The 14668-nt window shown below is 44.0% G+C and overlaps 1 protein-coding gene across 2 annotated transcripts in view; it reads right to left on the bottom strand.

The window, feature by feature from the left end:
• CHD7 (chromodomain helicase DNA binding protein 7) overlaps window positions 1-14668 on the bottom strand; it is a 794978-nt gene that overhangs the window by 612061 nt on the left and 168249 nt on the right. The window lies entirely within an intron of this gene.

The raw sequence follows: 14668 nt of genomic DNA, 5'->3' as shown, positions 1-14668 counted from the left end.
ACACAGAGTGGAGCAGTGTGTCCTAGAATAGAGTGGAGTTAAGTGGCATGGAGTGGCAGTGGGTTGTGGTGTCGCAGAGTGGTGTAGTGTTGGAGTGTCGCAGAGTGGTGTAGTGTTGTGGAGTGTCGCAGAGTGGTGTAGTGTCGCAGAGTTATGTGGTGTAGTGTTGTGGAGCGTTGCAGAGTTGTGTGGTGTAGAAAGTTTTGGAGTGTCGTGGAGTGAATCGACTGTCAGAGTGTAATGGCGTAGAGTTGAGTGGCACACAGCGTCAGACTGGCCCACAGCGTCAGAGTGGAGTGGCGTAGAGGGTGCTACATAGATTGTAGAGTTGTAGAGCAGAGTGGCCTAGATTGCCAGAGTGTAGTAGTGTAGGAGGGCGGAATGGCAGAGTGGACTAGAGTGCTGTCGGGTTGAGTGGAGTGGCACAGAGTGGAGCAGTGTGTCCTAGAATAAAGTGGAGTAAAGTAGCATGGAATGGCATAGGAGTTGTGTAGAGCGTCAGTGTGGAGTAGTGTTGTGTGGAGTAGTGTTGTGCAGTGACGTGTAGTGGAGTAGAGTATAATGTATTGAGCATCATAGAGTGGAGTGGCGAAGAGTGGCCCAGAGCGAAGTGGCGAAGAGTTCAGTGGTTCAGAGCAGATCACATGGATACCCTTGGCTTTGAGTAAAGTGATGTAGAGTGCATTGGGGCAAAGTGCAGTGACCAAGTGGAGTGGGGCAAAGTGGAGTAGAGTGCTGTAGAGTGCAGTGGCACAGAGATAGTTTCAGAGTAGAGTGGAGTAGATGGTGCAGGGTAGAGTTCCGTGGCACAGGGTAGAATAGAGTGCGGGGATGTAGAGTGCAATAGTGTGGAATGGCTTAGCATGCTGTGGGTGGTTTTGAGTAAAGTTGTGTAGAGTTTATTGGCGCAAAGTGCATTGGCATAGAGCAGAGTGGAGTAGAGTGGGGAGAGTACAGTGGCGTAAAGTGCAGTGGCAGGGTATGATTATGTCGAGTGGGGTCAGGCAGAGTGGATTGGCCTAGACTGGAGTGGTGTGGTGTTGAGTGCACTGAGGAAGAGTTCAGTGGTGCATAGTAGAGATGGGTAGACTGCAGTGTAAGAGTTCAGTGGTGCATAGTAGAGTGGGGTAGACTGCAGTGGCGTAGAGTGTAGTGGTGAGAAGTGAAGTAGGAAGGTTTAGACTGCAGTGGCGTAGAGTGCAGTGTAGCACAGTAGATTAAAGTGGTGCAGAGCAGAGTGGCATAGAGTGCAGTTGGCATAGAGTGCAGTAGTCTAGAGTTTCACAGTAAAGCGGAAGAGTACTGTGGTGCAGAGTAGATTGTCAGAGTGCAGTGGCGTACAGTGCATTGGTTTTGAGTAATGTGGTGTAGAATGCATTGGTTAAAGTAGAGTTCAGTAGCGTAGAGTGGTGAAGAGTAGTGGTGCAGACTGAAGTGGCATAGATTGTTTCCGAGTAGCATGGAGTAATTAATGATAGACTATAATGGCGTAAAGTGGTGTAGAGTAGTGGCGTAGGGTAGATTAGAGTGGCGTAGAATGGGTTGCCAGAGAGTGTACTGGTGCGGCATGACAGAGTGCAGTGCAATGAAGTAAAGTGCAGCGGTGCACAGTAGAGTATTGTGGGGTAGGGTGCATTGGCATAGAGTAGAGTGATATAGACCAGAGAGGCGTGAAGTGAGAGTGGAGTGATGCAGAGTAGAGTTCAGTGATGCAGTGTGGAGTGGCGTAGTGTGAGGTGGTGCAGAGACGAGTGCTCTGGCGTGATACAGAGTAGAGTGGAGTAGGGTAAAGTGGAGTATGCATGGTGTAGTAGTGTATTGTCTTAACGGACCACACGTCTTCAATTGAAAATACCATTAAATTTGCAGACATGCAATTTTACTGATAAATGAATGCAGCACACAAACAATGTGTGGAAATATCAACACATAGTATATTGATTTGATCGTATTAAAATGCTTTCATCACACTTTAGATTTACCAAAACATTTGCTTCATTTGTGCAGTCCCAATTCTGATATATTCTGAAATATCTGTACAGTTCATTTACAGACATAACGTGGGCATATGAAAATCAGTCAAAACCACACTAATGATTCTCCAAATTAACCGAATATTCAAGTAAATAACAAAACAAATACTGGAGTTGAACTTTGAAGGGCATGGACACTGCTTAAAGACAATGTAAACATTAATTCAACAAGCCCCTTCAATGCATGTTATCATTGATTTCAAAGCACTTTGGAATCACAGTGATCACGTACTTGCAATAAGAACGCAAGCTAAGAGCAAATATAAATACTACATATTTATTGGCCAATGTAGACTGTGGGTTGCAAGAAAGCATTCTTGTAATATTGAGGAACTTCTTAAAATATGCGATAACCAATAGTAGTCTACGGATACAGCTGAAGTCAACACTTTAGTTCCTTCCGGAAAATAATGATTTGTTCAGTAGAGTTATTAAATGCAATGTTTTAACCTCCCGAATCTTTATTTGCGTTTAACATCTATGCAACTTCTGAGGACTTTACCCTTGATACATGTTGCAAACTTGGTTTTTTTTAAAATGCCAATGCATGCAGCTTATAGATTTTTAAAACATATCAAAAAAGTATATCAATGTTTTTCAATTCGTTTCACAAAACATTTTTTTTAATGGTTGTATATTGCACTGTACATAGAGTTTTGCAATATTTCAGTTTATCCCATTCCGCCAAATGTTTATTTCATTCTGCATAAAAAGTCCACAACCCACAGATAAAAGCCTGTACTATGTTGAAAGTGCACTTACAGCAGTAAACATGGCATACAAAACGACAATTTGATATTAAATAATATTTGGACCGATGCTCCATCTACACACATGCACTTAAATTCGAACTGACAGTCTTAGTCAATACCTTCTCCGAATAGGCTAGCAATACAGGAGCTACACTGTGCTTATTCAAAGGGTCACATAATATTCATGACAAAATTATCAGTTATTCTGGCACGTTTGCCAGGCACTCACTAAACGAAGATCTTAAAACTATAACATAACATATTTAAAACCTTAAAGATCAGGAAAAAGTTCTAGTTTCGGCTTTAGAAAAAATTAGAATTTGGTGTGTAAGCTTCGGGTGGTCCTTTCAGTATTTGGTTTTACCTAGACATGAATAACACTGAATGGTTACTAATACTAATTATTCTCCCTTATAATAGCCGTGCTGCAAATGCTAAGCGCAGCAGCCGAGTGGAACGAAGTAGCTATGTTCAGGGCTGATGGGCAGCCGTTTAATTCTGCCTGATCAGCCAGAGGAAGAAAGCAAAGTCCACGCCAATCCAACTTCGGGTGCTGCAGACATACATGTAATATAGTAGTCAGGTGAGCTCAGGCAGACCCTAGTTAGGCCTTTGAAACGAACCAAACAAGAAACAGTTAATTCTATAAACCGCCTGGCGCATTATAATGGAAGAGCTCAACAGAAAGCATCACAATAAACTAGAACTCGCAAAAAATAAATTGTGGATATTCAAATTGGTCACACACACTGCTGCTCAAAATCCAAAACGGGGTTAGCAGATATCTCGGAATACAGACGTGCAATTTACCATTAAACAATGTGTAGACAAGCTAACAAATTGCAGCTGTTCATACACATCCATCATGTTTACATCGCACCTAGCTTACCACTACTCTAAACCCCAAATTCAAAAAATTGTGAAAACATTAGAACACTATTGTAAATTTATGTACCATTTCACACCCCTTGCAAGGTGCCGAACAGATAGAGCGCTGCACTGTGAGGGACTGCCTGGTTGCAAGGATAGAGTATTATTTCATTGTTTGACGTCGTGCTGGAGGGACTAGAATGCTGCCCTTATCCCTTCTTGGGTAACAGCACTAAATAGAGTGGTTGAAAGAAGAAAAGTGAGTGCACATGCAGATTAACATTAAACAGTTGCTGTTAATTATTTTGCAAGTACCTTATAGAATGTCTCGGATGGAAAGACGAAATTACCAACCCCTGATATGTGCTTGTTTCTGTAGTCAGGACAAATAGTCTGGTCCTGAAGGGGTCAGGGAGGGGAAAGAGGACCGAAACCTGAAGAAACGGATTATATTAATCTCATCCATGACAAACCGTTATTGCAAAGAGTTTGTAATGCTTCAGAGTGTCCAATAGGAAAAAACAGAATGCAGATCTTATCCTTTACTGGATGAGACACCTCAGGCTAATGAAAATGAATGGCTAAGGAGGAATGAAGGTGGCCACATGAACATAAGGGAATCCCATAGCCGCATATCACTCATTAGGGAAGAGGATTTGGCCTAATGTTATGTTATGCATTTTTTTGTAAAGCAAACCGGTTACCTCCTGAGGCGGAAGCCGGGAGCACCTTGATCCTCATTTTTAAAATACTTTCACTTGTGTCACATATTATCTGTGTATTTTAGAACTCACGCTGCTTCCTGGCAGCTCAAAGACTCACTGTGTGCACTAGAGCGTACCGCACCGCACAGCAGATCCTAGCGCTGTCAGCGGAGCCCAGGCACCAAAACTAATCTTGATCGCCATTGTCGGCGAGGCAAGAGGCCACGCCCACTCCGAGGCCACGCCCCCGCCCCACCGATATAAAAACACTGACTGATCGTGTATTCGCTGGAACCTGTTACCTCCTGAGGCGGAAGCCGGGAGCACCTTGATCCTCATTTTTAAAATACTTTCACTTGTGTCACGTATATTATCTGTGTATTTTAGAACTCACGCTGCTTCCTGGCAGCTCAAAGACTCACTGTGTGCACTCGAGCGCACCGCACAGCGGATCCTAGCGCTGTCAGCGGAGCCAAGGCACCAAAATTAATCTTGATCGCCATTGTTGGCGAGGCAAGAGGCCACGCCCCCCGGCCCCCTTTCTGGCTTGAAATTATGTGCATCCATCGGACGCGCAGCGGACGGGCGCAGCGGGCGCGCTGTTTGCGCGCCTAAGGCAAGCCCGTCTTTGCCCGTCCTCGCCAAGTCATCGCCTCTCGCCAGACCCCCTGCTCAAAAGTCATATGCATACGATAGCAACCTATTTTGGTCACTCAACCCAGGCCCAAGATGTAACAATTTAGAGGGATGCATTGGACGAACCCCTCTTCTATGTAAAAGCTGTAATCTGGCTATACCTGAGCCACGTCTTATCAGCCACAAAGCGACCAGAAGGAACCAAGCTTCACTTACCATCTCTCAGCTCAATGGCAGATCCCTGGTCAAACACCATGCGGAGGTAAGAACGCTTTTAATAGACGAGAACCCAGACATTATGTTTCTGTGTGAAACCTGGCTTAGAGATGATCTAACCAGCATCCCCAATCTAGCGCTACCGGATGGGTTCTCCATGACCTTCATTAATAGGGACTCGAGAGGAGGTGGCATTGCCGCCATCTATAGATCTTCCTTTACCTGCTCTTTCCAAAAGGAAAGCATTACTGGCAGTGAATGCGCACGCTTCAAAATATCCACGAGCCCTCATTGCTCTCTTTCGGGCCTTTTTATCTATAGGCCCCCGGGGCCTTCCTCGAAATTCATAGAAGAGCTCCTTGAGACAGCTCATGCACTGATCACTAGCTCGGCTAACTTTACTATCCTAGGGGACCTTAATCTCCACCTAGACGACACCTCGGATGCAAATATCAGCAACTTTCAGGCAGACCTAGCAGCCCTGCAGCTGACTCCTCTCGTTCAAACCCCCACACATGTCGCGGGTCACCTTCTTGACCCGGTGTTCACTAATATCCCAGAAGCCAGAGCTGACGACCCTAAACCCATGGCCTGGACCGACCATTCTCTGGTCACCTTTTCAATCCCGATCACCTCCCCTCCCGTTAAAAAGGCACCCACCTCATGCCTGAAACGACCCTGGCACAAACTCCAACATTTTGACCTCGCTGACAGCCTAGGTGAACCTAACTTAGAGGGTACAAACGACATTGAAACGTCGTATGCGACTTTCCAGGACTGGATCACCAAGGGACTGGATGCTATTATACCGGCCAAGTGGACTAAAGGACGTAACTCCCCCTCCAACCCTTGGTACGATGAGAACTTGAAAACTCTGAGGAAAATATGTAAGAAAGCGGAACGACACTGGAGGAAAGACTACAAGCAGGAGGACAAAAACGCTTACCTGGTCGTGCTTAAAGCATACCACAAAGCCATACGCGTAGCCCGCGCAGCCTTCTTCGCTAACGAGATCAAAGCAAGCCCCAACCCCACGAAAACTATCTTCAAAATCGTACAAAAACTGCAAAACGGAGACAAGCCTGCCTCTCACATCACCTCCACTCAGCAATGTGAAGATCTAGCCACCTTCTTCACTGAAAAAGTGAAGAAGATCTACAATTCCTTCACCCACAACCTTCCAGAGGACATCAATTCTCCCAACGCCACGTTAGAGGGCTCCAGACTCACCTGCCTACCAGCTATCTCTCGCGAGGAACTTACCAAACTTTGCAGGAAGGTGAAATCCGGTGCCCCCGCAGATGCTATGAGGCCAGTCCATTTCCTGGGAGCCTTAGAATTCTTCCTCCCATCTTTGACCTCACTCCTCAATCTCTCATTTGCCACGGCCACGGTACCCACCTGCTGGAAACAGGCCTGGGTCACTCCCATTATAAAGAAACCCTCCCTAGACCCCTCCAAACCGGAGAACTACCGGCCGGTCTCACTGCTCCCATGGGTGGCGAAACTAGCGGAGGCCCACGCGAACAATGTACTTAATGACCACATGGCGGAAAATAACATCCTGGACCCTTCCCAACATGGGTTCAGGCCGGGCCACAGCACGGAATCCGCTCTCCTTACCTCCACGGAACACTTGCGGAAAATTATGGACGCCGGTAAAAGTGCCGCGCTGATACTGCTCGATCTCAGCGCGGCCTTTGATACGGTCTCCCATGCCATCCTACTTAAACGCCTGGAAAACATCGGGATCGTAGACTCGGCACTAGAATGGTTCCGGTCGTTTCTCACGAATAGATCCTTCCGGGTATCTGCCCCCCCCTTTCATCTCCCAACCCCAAGATATTGGACAAGGAGTCCCACAGGGCTCTGCCCTCAGTCCATCCCTTTTTAATCTTTACATGCAACCTGACGGAAGTTGCCAAAAAGTGGGATCTCACAATGGTGTCGTACGCCGACGACACACAGTTAGTCATCAGCCTTAACGAGGCTCCCTCCCCCGATGCCACTAGATTCAGGGATGGAATGACCGCCGTCGCCAACTGGATGACAGCAAATTGCCTTCAACTTAATGGAGGTAAAACCGAGGTGCTGCTCTTGGGCAAAAACCCCAACAGCTGGAGTGACCTCTGGTGGCCCGGCTCACTGGGTCCAGCCCCCCCCCCCTAAAACTCTGGCAAAAAACCTAGGAGTGTGGCTGGACTCTGCACTTAATTTCCAGTCTCACACTAAAAAAGTTGCCGCGACCTGTATCAGATTACTGAGAAGCCTCAATCCCATCCTAGGCTTCTTTGACCCCAAAACGCGGCAGCTCATTGTACAATCGACCATCCTGGCCCGACTGGACTACGCGAGTGTCCTGCTGTTAGGAGCTAACAAAGCTGAAATCAAGAGATTCCAACGGATTCAGAATTCTGCTGTCAGGGCAATAGTAGGCCTGCCTAGAAGGTGCGCCGCAAGAGCTACCATCCACAGACTGCACTGGCTGCCCGTGGAAGCCCGTATCCAATTCAAGGCCCTCATCTTTGCCTTTAAAATTCTGAATACTGAGGGACCAGAGCTCCTCCGCCCGCTGCTAACGCCCTACAACCCCCAACGCAACCTCCGCTCTAAAGGGCAACATCTAGTCTTGGTCCCCCACACAAAGTTCTGTCGCATCGGAGGACGTTCTTTCAGACTGCTAGGGGCTAAGTTATGGAACTCCCTTCCCCTCCACATCCGTTGCATCGACAACCTAGCAGCTTTCCGCAAAGCTATCAAAACTCATCTCTTCGCCCCCCCCCTGTAGGTCTCCATCTTTTCTTTTCTCAGCTGGTTATATGGTTCTAGCGCCGGGACGCCCCGTTGCTGGGGCAGCTGTTTGCGCTTTACAAAATGCATAACATAACATTAGCAAAGGAAAGTTACTATCTACGATGTATGTCTTCCTTAGAATGGGCATCAGATGATGTTCTGTTTTATGGCTCCCATAGCTCAGTTTCATCATACTTTGTTCAGTAAATGCCAGATCATTACTTCCTTCCTGAGCTGCAGATGGTCTTACATGGTTTTTTATCTCTACTTCTAAAGAACTCCAAAGTTTCGCTGCCTGCACAGAGAATGAGGTTTCAACAATAATAATATTAATCTACATTTGTAAAGTGCACAATCACTCGTAAGGCTCTCTAGGCCCTGGGGGCCGTCGGGAAGATTAAGCAAGCTACTGCCCAGAGTCACATGGTGCTGGGCTAATCTTGTGGCGGGGATCGGACCGTGATCACCAGATTCCAGAGTCAGTCGCCCTAGCCGCGGCGCCACACCTCTTCAATGTTCTTAGGTAAGGATTGCATCAAAAGTCAGTGCAAGTTGGGAGCGGGGACATGTTACACTGTATAGGCAGTGTAAAAATCCAGAAGAATGTACATGAAAACTAAAGTAGAGGACAACGTTTGAAAAGTAACAGTAAAGCATCACCAGTGTCCTGAGCATGCAATTTAACTGGGGGAAGGAGCCATACAATTGTGTCGACGATGATGGAAAATGCATGTGAATAAGAAAGTGTCCCTACTATATTAACAGTCCATATAAACTTCCCAACAAGAATATAAAAACCAAGGTTTTGAGTTGCCAGTGGAATGGATCTTGTACTTAAGACTGTCTTTACACACCGCTCTGACACTGTAGTATTGCAAGGGCACCGGAATTTGGCAATTGTGCGGCTGCAGAGTTTGTCGCATCATTATGGATCTGCCACATAATCCACCATCTGCTGCATAATCTGCAGATTTCAACTAAAACATTGTTGCTAAATCAAACTGTTCAAAGGTAACTAAAAACTTAGCAAACCTGTGTCACAGAGCAGTAGAAGATCCTTTGTAATGGTTGAATTGTCACCTTTCTGTTGCTTATTGCTATATTTAGGTGTTAAACTGGTATGAGGGAGGTGCAACCTATGCCCAAGCAGTATTAACTGTAAAAATGTCAAAATAATTTAATACCATCACAAAATTGGCCACATTGGCTGCATGATTTGTTTTTTCTCGCCACATAATTTGCTCAATCGTGCCACGTAATTAGGCCCTGCCCGGCTGCCTATTTCTAGTGGCTCCAAAATAGCTAGCTGGTTAGACTGCTAATGTCAAGTCTAGGTTGCATGGCAGCTCTTGCAATGCAAAGTTGCCTAGGCCTATTTCTACCTCTATTATTAAAATAAGATTTGGCAATGCCAATAGGTCTCAAATTAGACACGTAAAGGCTTTGTTAATGATATCCAAGTATATCATTGGCAACACATGCTGTACAGCACCATACATTTTTTTTTTTTTTTTTAAAAACACATGAGCACTTATCGTCATGACATCAGGAAGCAGTGTCGTACTTCCCAACATATGCACGCACCTACTGAATAACTGGACTTTTTTTTTTAATTTATTGATTTTTTTTATTTACAGATTCAAGATGGCGGTCACCACTAAGTAAATAAAAAAATACCTGTTATATTCGTAAAAAGTGCAATTCTTGAAGCGATGTAGCATGGGAACACATTGGAGCTGATGGGCCTTACAACAAATTTTTAAAATGTGCATTGAATGGACCGCTAGCAATGATGGAGCAGTGAGAGCAGGTGAGGTGAAAGAGTGGTGTGTGGGGCGGGGTATAATGGGGTGGGAGGGCAGAGAGGTGGGGGCAGAACAAAGGGGAGTTGACTGGGGAGCATTAAAAGAGCTTCAGGCAATGAGGGTGATTAAAAAAAAAAAAAAGGAAAAGCTGGGGTGGTGAGATGGAAGAACTACCTGGGCAAGGCTGTGTATATAAAAAAAACAGCATGCAAGGCAACACGTTTAGGGAATATAGAGCAGCAGAGTGCAGAGCGTGGTTTTGAGAAAGTAGAGCACACTCAGGAGACCGCTAGAAAACGTGCACTCACTATATGCTGAAAGAGCAAGAAAAAAGTTACCAAAATGTGAGCAGTGGAAAGAAAAAGTTAGCCAATCAGAAGGATGGTAATAAGACTATGTTCCAAGGGAGGAACAAACAGAAGAGGAAGACAAGCCAGCAAATAAGCAAGCAAATGAGAGTAACTAGGCCAAACAATAGTAACCGGCAGCCTGTAAATCCACTCTACATTTTGGTATAATCCACAAGGGGCTTTTGCCTTCCAGACAGCTGAAAGTGGCCTCGCAAGTGAGGCCTAATGAACATTTTCTATAGGAAATTAGCGGTCTCCTGAATTTAACACAACAAGCAAGAAAGACTGGAAGACGGTTAGAAGACCCCACACAACGCTTTACATAAAGCAGCTGTTACTTACAACCAGCACTGGCTCTAAGGGCAGCTAGAATAACTTGTATGTTGAAAAGCCACATTACTATTAATTGGGCTTTGTTGTGACTTCAATTACGCTGTGGACCACAGCGTAAGTGAAGTCACAACAGGCTTTTTCTCTAAAATGCAGCATAGCTCTGCTGGTAAGTGCAGGGCTTGTCTTCAGAAGATAACACCAGTTTAATGGGTAACAAATGTGGTGGCAAACTACACCAAATGAGTGGTAAAGGAAAAGCTAGTGTGATGGAAGGCGCCCTAAAGCATGAAAGACTGGGGGGGAAAATGTAATCCCAGGCAAGTTCATGAAGAAAATTAGAGTTTACACCCAGAATATTTGAGCTCATTTCTATGTAAAATGAAGAAAAAAAACCTAGGTTGTCAACTTGTAGAGAATAATGTAAAACACTGTGTTCTAGGTGCTTCGTCATAGCTGCTTTTGACAGAAAAGTATTCTGAATTATTTGCCTGCCTTTATGTAGTGGTTTATCAGCTATGCAAAGTGGGATGCAGCTTTTTGATGCACTGGCCAGAGGTGTCAAGAATCAGAATTAGACTATTCTAGTTCATCTCATTAATATATAATAGAATTAGGACGTTGCCAATGAGGCTCAAAACATTTACTGTCTGAAGAAATCTCCGAGGGAGTGGAGAGGAATATGTTAATATACACTTCCTGGAAGATGGAATAGGGCTGCACAGCAACCTCACCACAAAGAGACATTGAAAAAATATTACCTATATCAAACCACAAGACCCACCTCAGAAGAAGAAACATTCATGAGGAAGTCCAGAGCGGTGTTGTCGTTGAGAGTACCAGGTTGGTCTGCTACATTTTGGAATATTGAACAAAGCAGCAATGTCACAGTATGAGACAATGCCAATAGTCTAGACCAGTGGTTAACCTGTGATCCGGGAAACCCTTGGGCCTGCAACTACTTAGAAAATAAATCAAGTTAACAGACTTATAGAGCATATAGAAATAAAGAGGCAACAGGTACAACGAAAATTATAAAACGTTTTTTAAATGTGAAGGAATTTGACATAAGATGCAACAAATGAAGTTCTTATCCTCCATTTGATTCGTGGGAGATGTCCAAGGGCATCAAACAGAAAATAGTATGGATACAATTTTAGAAAAGTTCGAACCTTCCTATTAATAGTCAGATTATTTGTATTTGTTTGTGAATCAAATAACTAATTTATCATTTGTGTGTTTGATGAATACTTGTTTCTGTATTTTTTGTGTATTTGTTTGTGGTTCAAATCCTCGAGAATGCTTAGACCGAAGCCTTTATCTTCCTGTAATGACTCAATAGAGATCTCCAAATTCCAATAATGATTCACTGGGGGTCCCCGGTTCTGATGTGATTACGTGGGGATCCAAAGAAGTAAAAAACTATAGGTCTAGAGTAGACTATAGAACGTTGGCCAGCTTGACGACATGTTCTGTGAAAGGACACCCTGTGAGGAACAGTTTCAACAAAATGTACATTGCAGCTTTTTGATAGGCCTTTTTATATGATCGCAGGGTATGCTAACTGATTAAGTGTGCCAATCTATAGAAAACAGACCAGCAGTGAAGATTAGAATATAGGAAGTTGAAGTAATTAAGAAGCCCATTATGAAGGCAAGAGTAGAAAGTAGCTCGAGTGGGGTGGGGCGTTGCAGCAATGCAGACTTACAAAAACACAAATGCCCCATGGCTTCTGGAAAATTTTTGTAAATACAATCAACCCTACATTTTCAGGCCAAAGGTCACTTTAGCAGGGACCTGCAACCGTTTTAGTAGTAAGAGCTACTTATGTTTAATCAAAACTATGCCCAGCTACTAATCTTAGTGTTGTAATTGTGACCACTTCAGACAAGATTGCATTACTGGTTGCTTTAAGTCACATTACCAGCAGTGATCTCAGGTAATGAGACATACTTGTCAGTAATGTGAAACAGGATAGGTCAACGTGGAATGCCTCTACAGGAGTAACACCACTGCGACAATGCACCTGGAACCAAGATAAAAAGGTTTCCCAAAAACTGCACGATTTATCACAAAAATATCAGCTTTAAATATATATTGGAAATTCAAACATTTTTCTCAAAAAACTATAAGCTTAAGAATTCTCATAATGCAAGCATTCATCTCAAAACCTTTTCAAATTTGGTATAGATTTTTTACTTCAACCATTGAAAAGCTTCTCATTTAGTAAGCTGGGTTGCACACAGGAGAGATACTGACAGGTAGCTAGAGCGTTACTAGTAGCTCAGGAGCTAATCTATGAAGAAGCCTGCACTAGGGTCATTTTATTTTGCCATGTAAAAGATCCAAACTGCTACCGGACACAAATTTGTCTATCGCCGCTTTGTGGGTCATTTTGTTGGCAATGAATGTATACATTAATATGCAGGTCAAACAAATATTGCAGTTATTTCTGTGAACGTTTCTTTAGTTACTATTCATTTTACCTTATAATTTACGGCCAGGATCTTGCATGGTACAGGTTTTGTTTAATTAAGCCTATTGAATTTATGCTCTTTTCTTCTCCTTCGGTCATGGCTACTTAGGTCCAGCGCCAAGACACCTTCGGGTATTCGTGCACGTTAAAAATGATATGATATTAACGTAACATATAATAACATAACATTCGACCTTGTCAGACCAGTGAAGAGAACACCAACACAAAACTTCTATTTGCTCTAGTAGTTTGTGGGCTAATTCTGTCAACTAGTTTTAAGTAGGCAATAGATACGATTAACATGATGAATAATGTCCTTCTACAAACTGTAAAACTTTCAAATCTAATGGTCCAATAGATCACAATCTTTACATAATACACTACATTAAATTGTAGGAATGTTTTACTAGTTGTAAATCTGAAGTATTTAATTTTGCTATAAGTGCATTTTAAAAGTTGAAATATATGTATTTTATATACATTGATACAAATTTAGATCCTTACGTTTTTCCTATATATGCTAGTGTGTAACCAACACTGTGGGATGAAACCCGATGTTTGGTGGGTCACACGAAAGTCCAAGCAATAAATAATTATACGTTTAAATTCGATACTTATCTTATGATATGCTACGCTTCAAAGACATGTCAAATGTTTTTACAACATCGGAAATGGGGTTTACCATTTTCTCTCACTTTGCAGTCAGAGAAAGAAAAGTGAAGTAAATTATGTGACAATCTCGCTGGGGTACATATTGTGTGAACAGAAAAGCTGTAGGGTGTCATTTCTTCATAAAACACAGCAAAATGTAAATACCTGTAAATGAATGGTACACATTCGTCAGTAAGAAAAGTAACAAGCATTTGCAATGCAATAGGTCTCGCATTAGGAAAGTGTGAGCTATTGGTATTTTAAAAGACAATTTTTTTAATGTGTTGGTTTTGAAAATATATAAATTAATAGCATTGTTATTCACAAAGCCAATAGCTTACACTTTCCTAATGCGAGTCCTATTCGCTATGGCAATGCTTATTAGTAGCAAGCAAGGACAGTGCTGTTATGGTGCCGAGTGATGATGTGGTTGGGCTGCAGAGTGATGTGGTGGTGCCGCAGAGTGATGTGGTGGTGCCCCAGAGTGATGTGGTGGTGCCCCAGAGTGATGTGGTGGTGCCCCAGAGTGATGTGGTGGTGCCCCAGATTGATGTGGTGGTGCCCCAGAATGATGTGGTGGTGCCCCAGAATGATGTGGTGGTGCCCCCGAGTGATGTGGTGCAGCAGCACAGAGACTGAAGCTAAAAACACGCAGGGTTGAGTGTTACAAAGCACGTTCAGTTTATCAAAGCACAGAATGATGGAGCCGGGAAAAAGCAAGGGGAAACAGGAAAACACAGGGGGAGTGTATAATAGAGGCAGCGAGGGCTGGGGCTTGGATAGCAATCAAGTAGGGGGTCGAGAAGGTACTGAATGGGAGAACACAGAAAACATCAAGGGCCAAGCAAGGAAGATGCAAGCTCACAGGAGAGCAGGCGGAGACAAGCTCTCGGCATTGCTGTGGCGGTAAGGGGGGGGGCATTCCTTTGAAGTCTGATGCAGGGGGCGGGGGAGCTGCAGCCTTTGAAGTCTGATTGGGAGGGGGGGGGGGGGAGCGGCAGCCTTTGAAGTCTGATGCGAGGCACAGACAAATGGTGGTGTGTTATGTGGCT

This window comes from Lissotriton vulgaris, chromosome 4_1 (assembly GCF_964263255.1).
Source record: "Lissotriton vulgaris chromosome 4_1, aLisVul1.2, whole genome shotgun sequence".
In the NCBI taxonomy this organism is placed as follows: domain Eukaryota; kingdom Metazoa; phylum Chordata; class Amphibia; order Caudata; family Salamandridae; genus Lissotriton; species Lissotriton vulgaris.
This window is presented reverse-complemented; position numbering and strand designations above follow the sequence as displayed.